Source organism: Alligator mississippiensis, chromosome 12 (assembly GCF_030867095.1).
Source record: "Alligator mississippiensis isolate rAllMis1 chromosome 12, rAllMis1, whole genome shotgun sequence".
NCBI lineage: Eukaryota > Metazoa > Chordata > Crocodylia > Alligatoridae > Alligator > Alligator mississippiensis.
In genome coordinates, this window is record NC_081835.1 from 65,638,892 (window position 1) to 65,653,622 (window position 14,731).

At 37.4% G+C, this 14,731-nt stretch overlaps 1 protein-coding gene across 6 annotated transcripts in view; it reads right to left on the bottom strand.

Moving 5' to 3' along the window:
* Positions 1–14,731, bottom strand: part of DENND1A (DENN domain containing 1A) — a 287,266-nt gene that overhangs the window by 223,774 nt on the left and 48,761 nt on the right. The window lies entirely within an intron of this gene.

Consider the following 14,731-nt stretch of genomic DNA (forward strand, 5'->3'; position numbering starts at 1 on the left):
CCCTCCTCCAGAAAGACAAAAAAAGAAAAGAAAAGAAAAGAATAAAAAGACCTGATGCTAGTGTTAACTTTAGGCTATTACATAATGCAAAATCTTACCAGCTGCAAATTGCCCACTGCATGTGTTGCCAGAAAACAGTTTTCAAATATGCGATGACTTTTTTGTTTTAATCAGATACCTCATTTGGCCAACTACAGACACTGACTTGATAAACCACTATAGGAAATAGTTCTCAGTCAGACCAGATCACAGCTTTTTCAAGGCTAAGTCAAACACATAGTGGGAGAGAAAGCATGCTCCTCAGAAAAATGTATAAAAATATTTATCAACAATTTGAAAGGGCTAATTAAAGTATCCTTGGCCTTCTCTGCCCATGGGAAAACAAATGTTAAATGTTTCAGAATAGTACACACCAAGACAAAGGCACAGCTCTTATCCCTTCAGTGTCAACATAAATAATATGGCAGTGGAGCCTAATAAGAAATTATATTATGTTTAATTAGATTTGTTCAGAGACAACAAAATATCAGGAACAAAATAAATTTACATGGCATCATATTAACTATTCAAGGACACCAGTTTTTTCTATGGAGTACTGCCAAGTCACTCAAGTTCCACATTATCAGTACGTCCTTTAATTATAAAAAATAATAGATAAAATTAGATAACCAAAAAAAGCCTGCACTGCAATTTATTCAAAGTGATCAGTGCCTTACCAGCTTTTAACATTTGCAGAAAATTGTGATCCTTTTCAACTGTTTGAAGTTTGGCATGTTGGATACATTGTTACCAGATGCTTGACTTTTTATAAAATGTTTCCACAAGATTTGATCATTCTGGAGGGAGGGAGGGAGGTTTGTAAACAATCTTTACTGCTCAATTATTGCTGTACTGCGCTGGAGCTAATGCTAGAGGGGAAGAGAACTGTTTTGTGGCGTATACACCATATACTTTTGCTTTCAAAACCAGTCCCCCACCCTAAATTTCTCACTGGCAAACTTTAGTAATAAATTAGTTTCCTGGTGGTTTAATTTTAACAGATGCAAAATAGTGATTAAGATATGCTCACTTTTTAAGAGTAATTAAAGACAGAATAAGACTATTTTTAAGAACCAGTTAACAGCAATCTATGAGGTTAGATCTGCCACATGGTTATGTTTAGTTGATTTTAATATCTTGCTCTTAAAATGGATTTCAAATCTTGATAGGCAAGCAGAATTTATATGAAATGCAAAAAGAAAGATCATCTACCAATAGAAAAAAGAGATAAAGATGGTATGTTTCTGTTAAGCCCTCAGTTTGGAGAGCTTCTCACATCCGCATGCAAGTTTAATGCATTGCTAAGGGTCCAGTCGTTGGCACCAATAGCTCCATTCACATAGGTTGGCCCTCCCTTCCCCTCCCCTCGACCTCCCAGGAGTGTTTGCAGGATCAAGTCTTAACGCAGCTTATGACATTACATATCTGTTTCATACAAGTGAATACAATATCAAGATACCACAAGGTATTGAGAAAAAACAGAATACAGTAAGGCATATTCTTGTAAGAACTCTACATGGTTTAGTATCATGATTTAAAATGAGGGACCTTGTCAAGTGTACAGATCTCTTTACCATCAAGTTAAACATTGCTTAATTTTAGCAACATTACAACCAAATTTCTCATATTGTGTACAATTGCACTTCCACATTTTATATATTGACCACACAGCCAACAGTACATGCCCTCAACTTAACTTTCCATGGATTCCCAAGCCACATTTTGCCCTAAGACAATAAAAGAAAAAAGTTACTAGCCAGCCCAAGATTCCAGTTAGACGTTCAGCTCGTGTGCTGTTGACATCACTCATGTAGTCTTAGCGACTCACTGCTGCAAAGGACTAAAAAGAGTACATCTCCATCATTAAAGAGTCTTCAGCGTCTACAGCCTTTCATACACCTTGAGGAAGCTATTCAGCATCATAAATCACCCTCCCAGGAATCATCTCTGTGCCACGCATCATGTTTCTGTTGCAAGACAAAACTTGCTGGTAACTTTCATGCAATACACTTGTCATGGGACAAATAAAATTCAACTAGTTTCTTTTTTCTCCCCAGTCTTTTGATATCCAAGAGGAGGTATGCCTCTAAGAAGCCAGCCTCATTAAGTGGTAATGGAAAAAACAAAAAGGGAAGGGGATGTTGGGTTCATTTTAGTTTTTTTATAGCTAAAAGTGATGAGTAAGCAATGTCTTAGAAACAGCAACCAAAGGATTTTTTTAAGTGATCTTAATTATGTCTGTAGATGAGGCCAGCACAAAAATCTTTATCTTGATACAGCTACTCCTCGCTTAACATCATAATTACGTTCTTGAAACGTGCGTCTTTAAGCGAAACAATGTTAAGCAAATCCAATTGCATCACAGTAGTTACCTACTAGCTGGCGGCGGCCAAATAACCGAATATTGCACGACTTTAAATGGGTATGTTCTCTAATAGATCAGCGATGTAGTAATGAAACAACGTTAACCAGGATGACAAAGTGAGGAGTACCTGTACTTGACTTCTACAGAAACGTAGGTATTTCTCTCCTCCCAACAATTTTGTTTTCCCTTCCAGAAGTAGTCAGAAATAGCCTTAGTCCTCTGCGAAGTACAAGCAACTTAGGGACACAGGTACTGTTCATTGCCAATATATGAAATCTTGTTTTCCAAAATCCACATTTACTCCCAACGCAGGGGGGGAAAATATTAAACTGAATAATCTGCCTCGCAGAGTGACCAAAAGCTAAGATGATATTTTGCATGACTTGAATTCTGTGTCCATGCTGGTTGGGCTCAATGCTGAATAGGGTTTGGAAAAGTTCTTCTCAACCACTGAGAGCCAATTCTGGATTTAGTTTGATACATGTATTCAAACCCCCTCTCTGCACTGCAGAATGCAGAACAGCACTACCATGGTGAAACCACAGCAAGCCATGTCTCATTCAAATCAGGCACATCTGCAACAAAACAGATTTTTGCCTTCTTGAGACACTAAGCTGATGGACGTTGAAAAAGTTGCATATAAATTGTGCCCTTTACAGATGAAGATTCATCTGATAGATGCAAGATTATTGCCCGTTGGCCAACAAAGCCACTTTAGGGGGCAATATTATAAACCAAACCAAAATAGATGACATATTTAATAGTGTGCCCCCCTTTAAAGAGGAAAAAATATTGATTACAACAAAACAGGATGGGCAGTAATAACGTTTTCCAATGGAGATCAATAGCATTAGGATGTTAGATGACAGTTTAAGTCATTTAAAATGGAAGATCTTGCAAATATGACTCATCTGGCATTAACTCAAAATCAGTGAACATGAAAGATGCACAATAAAATAATAAATTACTATTCAACACTCATGTGTCAGAAACTACTGCACTACAACCTCCAACATGCTGTTTTCACCCATTTTTTATAAATAAATTCAAGCATCACTGATGACATTTAAAACATATTACCTATCCTTCAAAATTTAAAAATCATCTGCAACAAAAAGTATTCTGTCTTCAGAAACTATTCCTGAAGAAGTCCATTAAAAGTCCTTTTCTTGTTTCTTCTTGGTATTCTCTCACAAGTTGCATAATCAAGACCTTTAACCCACAAACGGCAGAGTACTTCTGAATTGTTTGCTTTAACAACGATCCAGCATAGCAGTGATACAGGCACTTTGTGGGTTTATATTCTGTAATCTTCATAAACTCTATTGTGTCTTCAGTGAGCTGGGTAAGGAGCAAGATATATGCTGCAAGAAAGTATTACATAGATACTGACAGTGAAGAGAGCTTACTGAAATCCACAAATTATGGAGCTCAGCAGCTTCTGACTTGGACCCTATTTCCTAAATTTCCACTTGCGTCAGCATATTACAGCACACAGAAATTTGCTATTAAATAGCATGTGCTGCATCTTCTGGGCAGGTCTACACAGCTTTTAATCCCTATTTACCCCAGACAATCAATTTTCTATCTTTTTTCATATGTTAAGAAATGTGTAAAACATTGTCCTTTGACATAGGTCTTTGAAGCAGTCTTAAAGTGGCAATGAGAGAATTACCATATGGTTTGCTGAACCTGAGCAGTCTGAAGCTAACATAGTTGTTTGGCCAGGACTGAACAGGAGGGCTGCTGACTCCAGATTTCGCTTTTGCAATGTAGACTCTTCATATAGGTTGCATTATTCTGTGTCATGAATTGCAGTTACAGCCTAGAAGAGGTTATGTTGCAGCTACACAACTTGCACCCAAATATGGGGTAGCATCCCCATCCCTCAACCCATTTCCTGTGTTTCCACCCCAAGTGCAAAACCTGCACACAAAAGCTAAAACATTCTTGTATTTTAGTCTTCAAAAAGCAACAAAGTCCCCCAGGAACTGCCAAAAAGGGGGGGATATTTGGGATATTTACAAAGTACAATGAGTTTTGTTAATATAAAAGGAAAATAATACAAATAAATTTTAAATTCTTGGAAGCTGAATGGCATTTAAATTTCACCCAGGATGTTGTTCACACGAAACCGGGTTTGAGCAGTATACTGTGATTTTCCTGCCTCATACGGATAATGATCCCGATGCTGGAGAGCAGTGCGAGCCCACCAGGTTCTATGAAAACAGGTAGAAATAAGTATACAGCAGGAAATGCTAAGCAGCTTGCAGGATCAGGCACAGTATCGCCATGATGTCTATTAACAAAGACATTGCAATATACAGGTTCTGTACACAGTCTGCTTTGCAGAACACACTTCTCTCTAACAGCACCAGCATGGCACATGTACAAAACCTGGCACCCTGCAGTTAAGAAAACCGCCTTTAAATTCTGTCTGGCAGCAATCCACTTGCGTGTCTGTATGTTTTTACAAGTACTCTATGCTTTAGCTTGCGTCAGCTCCATTGCTTTGAGTTTTAAATGGTCTGGGAACATTTATTAAACATTTTCCAAATAAAGATGGAACAATACACAATGGAAAAGCATACATCACATCAACCCCTTGTATCTGTACTTTAATTACTTTATCCATTATTCACTATCTCTGCAACCCCCATTTGAAAGAAACTTCAGCTTGCGTGCTTAAACATACTGTTAGTGCGTATACTGCTCCGATACCCAACCAACTGATTTTGACTACTTAGAAAAAGCTGTACAAACATGCTAATGAATACCCCAACCAAAGGTAACAAGATTTATGGAAGCAGCCCCTATAGACACTCATTTAAGTAAATCTCCATTTATCTAGACAAAAATATACCCTGAAATCATGGCAATGCTAAATTTAGAGATTAACTCAGCTACTTCATATCACTTAGGGTTTCAATCCTGATTTATTCTTTACCAGCCTCTCTCTCTCAAACCAATTCTTTATTTCCATATGGGACATTTTATATAAATCTGCAAGGATCTATTTAACCAACCTCCCCCCCCACACATCTAGCATACTTAGCTAATTGTTTATAAAAATAATCTGATCTTGGAAACTATACAACTGCAAAGCAATCCTTTCCGAATTCCACACATCTGAATTGACATCATTCACAATAAAAGGCCTCTTGGTAAAGCATTACAAACTAACTCTTGCAAAGCAAACTTTAAACATTTCCCCGCATGTCAAATCTGACAATAGAATTGAAGTACTGGAATAGGCATGGCCCAATGTACCATGGGCACAGTACCCATAAGAGCAATCCCCTCTAAACAAAGGAAACCAAGGATACCGAGACCATGAGATCAACTACGAATGTCTATTGCCTCTACTGGTGTCTACAACATCTGCTCTGGGTTATATTTGGATCATAACTTCCTGCACTCAATGCTGGATCCTGCCTATAGTCAGGGGAGAAAGAAAACTTAGGACACACTGCCTATTGGCAAGTTGGTCCAGAGCAATTGCTTTTGCCTTTGAGGCAAAAAAAAATAAAAATAAAAAATAGCACTGCATACCAAGGTTAGCTGTAGCTCCACCTCTTCTCCAATAGTGGAGAAGGCCTTCCTAACTCAAAAATACAGTAATCATTGCCATGTGGGGTTTTGAGTGGACCTAAATTTAATTAACACTTTTAAAATTTCTTGATTCTAACCCTGCATAAGCAGGACCATGGCAATCCCCAAACCTCCCTTCAAATTACAGACAGTGGAATGAATTTGCTGGCAACAACATGGTATATCATGTAGACCCTGAAATTCTTTTATCTCGACCCCAACTGAATTGTGGTGAACAAAGTCTGAGGATTATCAATGTTTCAGTCACCGAGAAATTTATAAGTACCAAATGACGATCCTGGGCCCTTCAAAGGGGCCTAGGAAGAAAACAATCTAAGAAAGGCTTCAGCCAACCTCCAAGTTCTGGTAGGCCTAGAAATCTCAATGTGTTCATAAACACAACTGTCACACCGCACTGAAAGCTTGGTAGGATAACTCAGACTTTCTTTCCTTCTTTTTTAAAGGGATCCCATTCAAAATCAATAGCAAGAGAGTAAAATATATAATTGAATAAAGATGTTTGAGCACAGTGTAGTCCCACGGAAAAATGCCTGAGATCAGTTTCATCAGAGTTGATAGTCGAGCATGTCCCACAGACAAAAACAAGGGGAAAGTTATTTTCCAAAACACCTTCTACCTGTAAGGTATCCTGACTTTTCTCACTTCATAGACATTAGGGCTGGAAGGGACCTCACAAGATCAGTTTTCATTTATAGAAAATAGAGTAAGGTTTTAGCCAAGATTTACTGGAGAATCACAATAAATTATTTACACAGACTCCAAAAAGCTGAGATATGCCTGAGGCTTCAAGTTCCTTGAATGCAAAATAATGGTACACAACATTTACAACAGAAGAGAGTCAGGTCACATTTCTTACTAAGCCTTAGTTAAAGCAAAGCATTTTCCTTAGTATGTACAACTTCAAGTAGTAATGCGCACCTCTGTATCAGCCAAATGACCCAAGTCAAACATACTACCCAAGTTGTCTTTGAAAAAACAACTAAGGAAGATAAAGCTGCAGGGTCATTAAAGATCCAAGCTACATATCTAAGAATGTTTAAATTAAGCAAACATTATACGTTTTCCCTTGAATGGGAAAATATCTTGGCAACCATCAATCCTCTGGACCATGGTGTATGTATAAGAGGTCTATGCAACCATCACACCAAGACCTTCTGCACGTAGACCTAGGCAACAGTATGGAGGAGTGGAAGCTGCCCAAGACCTACCATCCCGCCTTTAGACCATTGAGACAGAGTCCAAAGACCAGAGCGAGTCCAGAAGTTCAGTGCCTCAATGGCTGTAGAGCAACAGATCATTGCAGTTTACAGTCATACCCAGGACCAGGGAATGTATATGAATGATGCAATAAAATGAGAGGCTGCATACCAATGTTAGAAGCTTCAGTTTCTACTATTGCACTAAGAAGGAAAGCTTATTGCACTCTCTAGACTTTGTATTAAACTTTAAAAGCGTTTCTCTCCCCTTTATATAAAATTACATTTCCTACTCAACATTTTGCTCAGAGTAGATTGCAACACACTCACCAGGAGATGCAGCTTTCACACAAAGCAGCTGCTAGTCACAGAAGTTGAGCTAGCCAAAATGAGACGTTTGGAGTTGCTATACACAACTATTTGCATGGATGCCCCATTCCAGGGAATAACAAGTAAGAAAATAGTGCAGTGGTATTAACATACGTGCGCACACACACACCCCCCCTTCAAAAGAAAAGATTTCCTTCATCATGACTGTATCTTTATGAATAAACTAACAGTAAACACTAAATTGATATATAATCATCCCCCATAGGAGTATTTACCTTATGATGTGCCATTGCACTGTCTTGCCAAAAATATATATTTTTTTTTAATAACTGTTCCCTTTTGTCAGTGGAATAACAAATTAATTACAAATATCATGTAAAGGATTTAACTATTAACACTTCATTTCGATTTTTTTTCCTAATGGAACAAATCCTGTTACATTATCCATGAACATTACAATACAAGGCAAATCAAGTGAAGTACTTACTAATGGTATTTCACTTACTTTATTTGTATCTTCATAAAGAAGGGACAGTTGATGAACAATGAATGTAATTACTGTCTATCCTCTCAGAACCTTGCTCAACAAAAGCTAAATGCAGAACTTTGAAATTAGCTGTAAACTATATAATCTCATTGTTCAGTTTTATGGTGTTTAAATACACTACCTTCCCCTCCCCACAAGCCTAAATGTTGATCCATGCTGTAACCTAATTTAATTTTCCAGCTGATGGGATGGGAATATGCTACAAAGGCATATCAGTGCAGTTAAGCTGCCCTTCTATTCTCAACTATTCTTGCATCAGTTCTATACTGGACTAGAAATAATAAAATGAAGGCTTGTGGTTTTTTAAAATTATGCATGTTTAACTATTTATGAAAGACAATAATTCTTAAACTGGTCTACATTTAAATTATGAAAAAAAAGAAAGTTGTGCACCATTTAAAGAGCTCTTCTATAGCAAGTCAGACAAAAAAAAGTACACTGAACTTGATTCCCTTAATAAAAAGCAAGCTATTTTAAAATGGTTTCAGCTACAAATAATTTTAAAAAAATTGTTCTGAGTTGCGAAATACTTGGATAACTAGGTCAATATTGATTTCTGCAACTAAATAATTACGGAAGTCATTAATTTATTTTAGATCTTTAACAACTATAACAATTTCTCTCTCTCCAGGATAAAGCAGGATCCCATTTGTAGTGCAGCAAGTTAAATTCCAAGACCTATCACATGCTGTAGTACTTATGTAGCATAACAAAAGAACAATTTAAACTTCTTTCCAACCTTGGCTAACTGCTTGATACACTGCACTCAGTAAAGCTGAACACCACTGCCTCTCCCTAAATTGCTGCAGCTTTAAAATACAAACAGCATCTGAGGAAGGAGGGGTCAAAGGAACAACTACATACAAGTCATAGAGTCAAACATATCTGCAGCATGTATCATGGATGTTCAAGTATCAAATTCAGAGATGTAGAAAAGCATTTTTTTAATGTTTACAATATTAAAAGGCATTGAGAAAATGTAACAGACAATTAACAACTTTAAAAAAATCCAATGGTAAACGCATGCTTTATGAAATACAAGCTATAAACAATAAATACTTTTTTTAGCACCATAATGCAACCCTTTCAAAGCAAACAGTTGAAGTTATTCAAATGTTTACTACCAGAACTTCTAGTCCACGGGTGCAGGAGGATTCAAGATATGAAAACACAACCCACCTGAGGACAGCAAGCAACGGACCCATTCATGTACCACAACTCTTCAAACTAACGCTCTACCCTTCAGACATAATCTGCATCTATGTGACTATTTATGCATAAACAGCAGACACTGACCTATTGTTTTTGTTGTTGAAGTTGTTATGAATGTAGTACAGTTACCAATTAAGTGAATCAACAAGTACTACATACATCAGCTGTTGGACAAATAATGAGTCCATTGACATTTGTGCAATAAAATCTGAGGGTTGGGAGGTCCCTTCCCTTTCAGAAAAAGTTTGGGACACAAAGTATGTCCCTGCAAGTGCCAAAAAAACTTATCGATGACTTGAAAATGCTTTTCACTACCATAATAATTCATCTATAAACAGCATATAAAGTTTACAAGTCATACAGAAAGTTATGTTGCACATGCTCAACTACAGCGATCCAGAAGTGGGAAATATGGAGAAGACAAATAGTAACAAAGGACAGAGAAGGAGGACTGAGGTGCAGGGAATTCAAAGGAAACATTCAGAATTAAGCACACTTGTACAATTTCAGTAGCTTCCAAGCAATTCCTGGAAATTAATATTATTGGACAGAAGAATAGGATTTTGAGGGGGGAGGAGGGGTTGCTTTTTTTAGCTTAGAACCAATCCTGGGAAGTTCTAATTTAAGTTGCAGCTTTGTCATGACATTTTACCGAACCTTTACCATGGAGCCAGTTCTTCCAAAGTAAAAGCAGTTTTATATACAAAATCCCATAACTGGATTATGCCAAAGTTTAGTAGGAAGGTAACAGTCCTCACATTTACTCAACAAAAGCCATGTTTTCAAATTAAAGACAGGAAAAATATATTTATACACACCAAGGAAATTCTAACACTACTCTAATTAGTATTGACAGCCAATATTTTAGATGAGACAAGAGTCACATATATAACCACTGCTTATCACTAGGGACCTACTGAATTTGCAATTTTGTGATTCTCACAGAAACCGTAAATTCAGTCTATGAACGCAAAAAAAGCCCAGTCCCTGCAAGAAAGCAGGGGGACCATGAAAAGGCACAGAATTGGCAGTGAGTGGCGGGGAGTCGCGAGCTGCAAAAACAGGAACGGGCGGGAAACCTGGCATCCTGAAGCACGGGGGGAGGAGTGGGTTTTTGCAGCAGAGTTTCAAAAATGTGGGGGCTTCCCCATACCTCTGATTGGCTGAGGGGTTCCAGAAGTCCTGCCCCTCCCTCAAATGTCAATCTCCAGGGAGGGGCGGGAATTCTGGGGCCCCTCTGCCAGAGGCATGGTGGGGGGCAAATTTGGTAGGGCCCTACTTATCACAAGTCACAGCTCTGCCATTAGAGATGGCCAAACAGGTATTATTTTGAAGATGAGTAACTTGCATATAAATAAATCCCAGGGGTTCTCTCAACCTTTTCAGAGTTTAGATGCTCTTCCTTGGGGTCAAAGCACTCCTCAGAAAATGCCTGCTCTTAGGTTTCGTTCATTTTTTTATTACAGAAAAATAAGATAGTAATTCTTCTGTTGCAAAGAACTCGGCAAGTTGGAATGCTTTAATACTATGGAGTCCTATTTGAAATGTTTGCGTTTATCTTGTGGATCATGTTTGCACACCTAACAAGGTTAACAGTGCGTGGCACCCTGCGACACCCTTGAAAAGATCTCAAGGTAACCCCAGGCTGCCACAGTACCAGGGTTAAGAATCATGGAGATACACATTCAACATAGAAATTATATCTGTATTTTAGTAAAATATTGATGGACTGACTGCATCCGTTTCAATCACAACGTAATTATACCACCTACTTTGTTCTCCAACACTTCATTCTAGATTATAGTTTTTTATATGGAGCTTTCAGATCATTTTTAATAAAAATAAGAATACTTGGTATTACTGTGAAATTAAATTGCTTAGTTACAAGTTTAAACTTTTGTGCAGCACATCAGTTTTTATTCACTAGGAAAAATGCAAAGGTAATTTTTTTCCATTGACTGTACTATTGACTGTTTGCACACCAGTGCATAGATATGAATGACAGTACTATTACCTGCTGTCATTCATATGTATGCACTGGTTTCTAAGTTACCAGCATACATCAAAATAATCATCATACTTTTTGATTTTACAATCCTATATTGACTTTCAACTGCTCTACATTAGAGACCACTACATTCACTACTGTTGCAGACAAGTATAAACCAAAAAAAATTGATTCATGAGGGAATATGATCATGAATCTACTACTTTTGTGAGTGTATGTGCTGAAAAAGTAATTATTGTGCCGTTATTGCCACATGATATCAAAGTTGTTCCATTTCCACAACTTTACCAAAACAAATTAGTTTTAAGGAATACACTGACGTACATATTGCAAATTCTTGAGGTCCTCAGTAAAGAAAACCTAGTGTCCATAATTTAAATGTAGGATAACCTGGAGCATCTGGAAAGGTTCAAGGCAAACTCGTTTACACATACAATTATAGAAGCAATATAAACATCAACACATTTATATTTTAAAGTATTACATTTTTAGGGTGTTTTCAGGTGCTGCTAGAACTACAATAAGTTCACTTTAAGCAAAAGTCAACAGAAACCAAAGCTGGAGAAAGCACAATGTAATGGGAAGCCATCAGTTTAATTGTTTTCAAGAGAAGAACTGCAACAGTAGTATTATTAGAGCAATTCACTGTGGGTAGATTACACTTTTTGCCTGGGCCTGATAAGGCAAGAATAATGAAGGGCTTCTGTACTGGCAGAAAGTTTGCTTCTGATTGAAGACTATCAGGAACAAGTATATGAATCATTCAAGGCTATCATAAGATAGTTAAAGAACTTTCACCTGTTATTTCTTATTTCCTTCAATTACTATGAAAAGCCAAGGCCCATCATGGAGACCACTGAATGGAGAGAGCATTTTCACTGTAAATTCTCTTCTCTCACGACAGCCAAAAAAGACACCTGTTACAGACAAGTCACAAGGGCTGCCCCTCACCTTCAGTACGTTGAAGGCTTTTGGGTACAAAGCTAAATCTCTCAGATCAATTTTACAACACATGAACCAGTCCATGAGCAGCAATGTGAAGACCCCAAAAAGGAGCACCTGCACCACTTCTAGCATCAGGAGCAGATTTTCTACCTGGGAGTCCCTGCTCAAGCATACTTAAAATATTATGAACAGAATCTAGAACATATAGCACTAACTCTCTTGATAAGAAAATAAGAAAGCTCTGATTAAATCCTATTCACAGAAGAGAGGTTTTTCAGTAGTTTCAGGCTGCTTGGTATTTTTAATCCACCTAATGCCAATTTATGTCCTCCAGGCTACAAATTATGGAAAAGTGAACAAAAACAGTAGCTCTTCAGCATCAGGACTATTGGTCATCATGAACTACTTGCCTGCTCAAAAGCCCAAGGACAACAGACTTCACCAAGAGCAGGTCAAGTGCAAGCAGCTAAAAAGAAAAAGTGTCAAGATAATGGTGGGTAAAAGCCCTGAAATGACTAATTTATGAGAATAGCTTTATCACTGGATTAAAGATGATACGTTGTTGGTGATGATGGTGGCGATGATGAATCTCACATTCAATAGCAATTTGTCACTTCAGATTGTCTTAAAGAATAGTGCCAGGTTCAGCAAAAAACAAAGAGTCTTCAGCCCCTTCAGTGCTAGTCACAATTCAGGAAAAAGGTCAACAATACTTGCCTGAAGTGAAGCAATACAGGTGGGTTTCCTTTCTACCTAAACTTCTGTTATTTCACTCATATAAAAAAAACATTCTGAAGAAACTTTGCGTTTTGGTGTAGAAGAGTTGTTCTCCGCCCAATGCACACAAATTGGAATTTAGAAGGTATCAGGCATCATCTGCTCAGTTTGAAATTTAAAGCCAACTTCTTTATCTGGAAGTAGTAGTAGAGGATCTGCAGCTCTAGAGCAGCTAAAATAATAGTTTGAATACTAAATTCTACAACTATAGATGGAGTCACAGCCCCAAATAAAAGCTAATACAGCAGAGCTAAAAAAAAAAAGGACAAAGTAAAACAAAGATTTTTCAAGCGGCACTTCAAAGATGTTTTCAACCATTTTTTACTGAGGTCTTTCAAAGTCACTAATCTATGGCATGAGAGAAATTAGGTGGTAGCTCTAAGTAAATATTAAAATATGGACTTGAAAGATTCAATAATTATGTCCCAGATAACTTAAAGGAACACACTTGAGTTTCACAATCACTGTTTGCCAAGCAAGTGTGCCAACTGTAGCACAGTCCCCTGGGGGGAGGTGTAAACATTCCGCTTTTTGTTGAGTTGTATATTTGAGAGGGTCTTCCTCTCCTGCCCCCCGGCCTTTTGTTACACAAGTCTATCAACTTCTTTAGAAAGAAAAACTAGCGCCAAAAATCAAGAAAGGTTGAACATCTTTTAATTCAATACTCAGGAAACCCACAAAACAACTTCCATAAAGGAAAAAGAAAGCCATGTTTTGAAAATGTGAAAAAATATCTTAAGAACATTTCCATGTTTTCTGCACCATTAAAAATTAATGTAGATATTGAACAGAAGTATGATTTTTGAGCAGGTCTTCCAGAGACGAATAAAAATATTTCAGAAGCTTTCCAATTTCTGTTTATCCAATCTATTTTCTTACAACCTTCTCATCAGTATATAAAAGTTAATGGAGATGTGTTTTAAATGTGCAGGCCATGAATAGTGATGTTCATTCCTCTCCTGGCTCTTTGTATTTATACTTCCAGACAGCAAAGTTGCCTGGTGACGGCCTATTCAGTCCAAGAGCAGCTGGCAAAGCCTCCCTTGTCCTGACAGTGTTGGGTGAAGTAGTTAACTAATATTTCATGCTATCATTTAAATGTGACAGGTCATGGCTGCTAGTGCCTCAAAGGGCTGGAGTTACAAGATAAACCCGATTTTCCTAAAAAAGTCACAGGAAAAAAAAAAAAAAAAAAAAATATATATATATATATATATATATATATACACACATATACACACATACACACACACACACACACACACACACACACACAACAGCATCACCTGCATCCAACAGGCAGCAAAATTAATCTAAACGGGGTTAGTGAATCTTCTAGTGTGACAACAGTGGACACAGGCAGGTGGTAATATAAACCTATCAACTTCAGCTCACATTTACAGAATGCAAAGTCTCAACCCACACGAAAAAGCCCATAGGGAGTTGGGCCTTGACATTTTTACAAGAAACACTCGCCACCTTTTATATTTACAAGACGTACATTTTAAATGGGTTGTGTGTCCATATCTACTTTCTAAAGATTACCACTTCTGCCACAGGATTAAACGTGTAGACAATTCAAATTTTCCAAGCCACCTTTAAGAGCAAAAATAAAGGATAATCCTTTGGTACAAACAGTTTATAGAAAACCTATTCCATACAAGTACTTTGGCAGGTTAAGAAGTACTTTTATTTTTTTT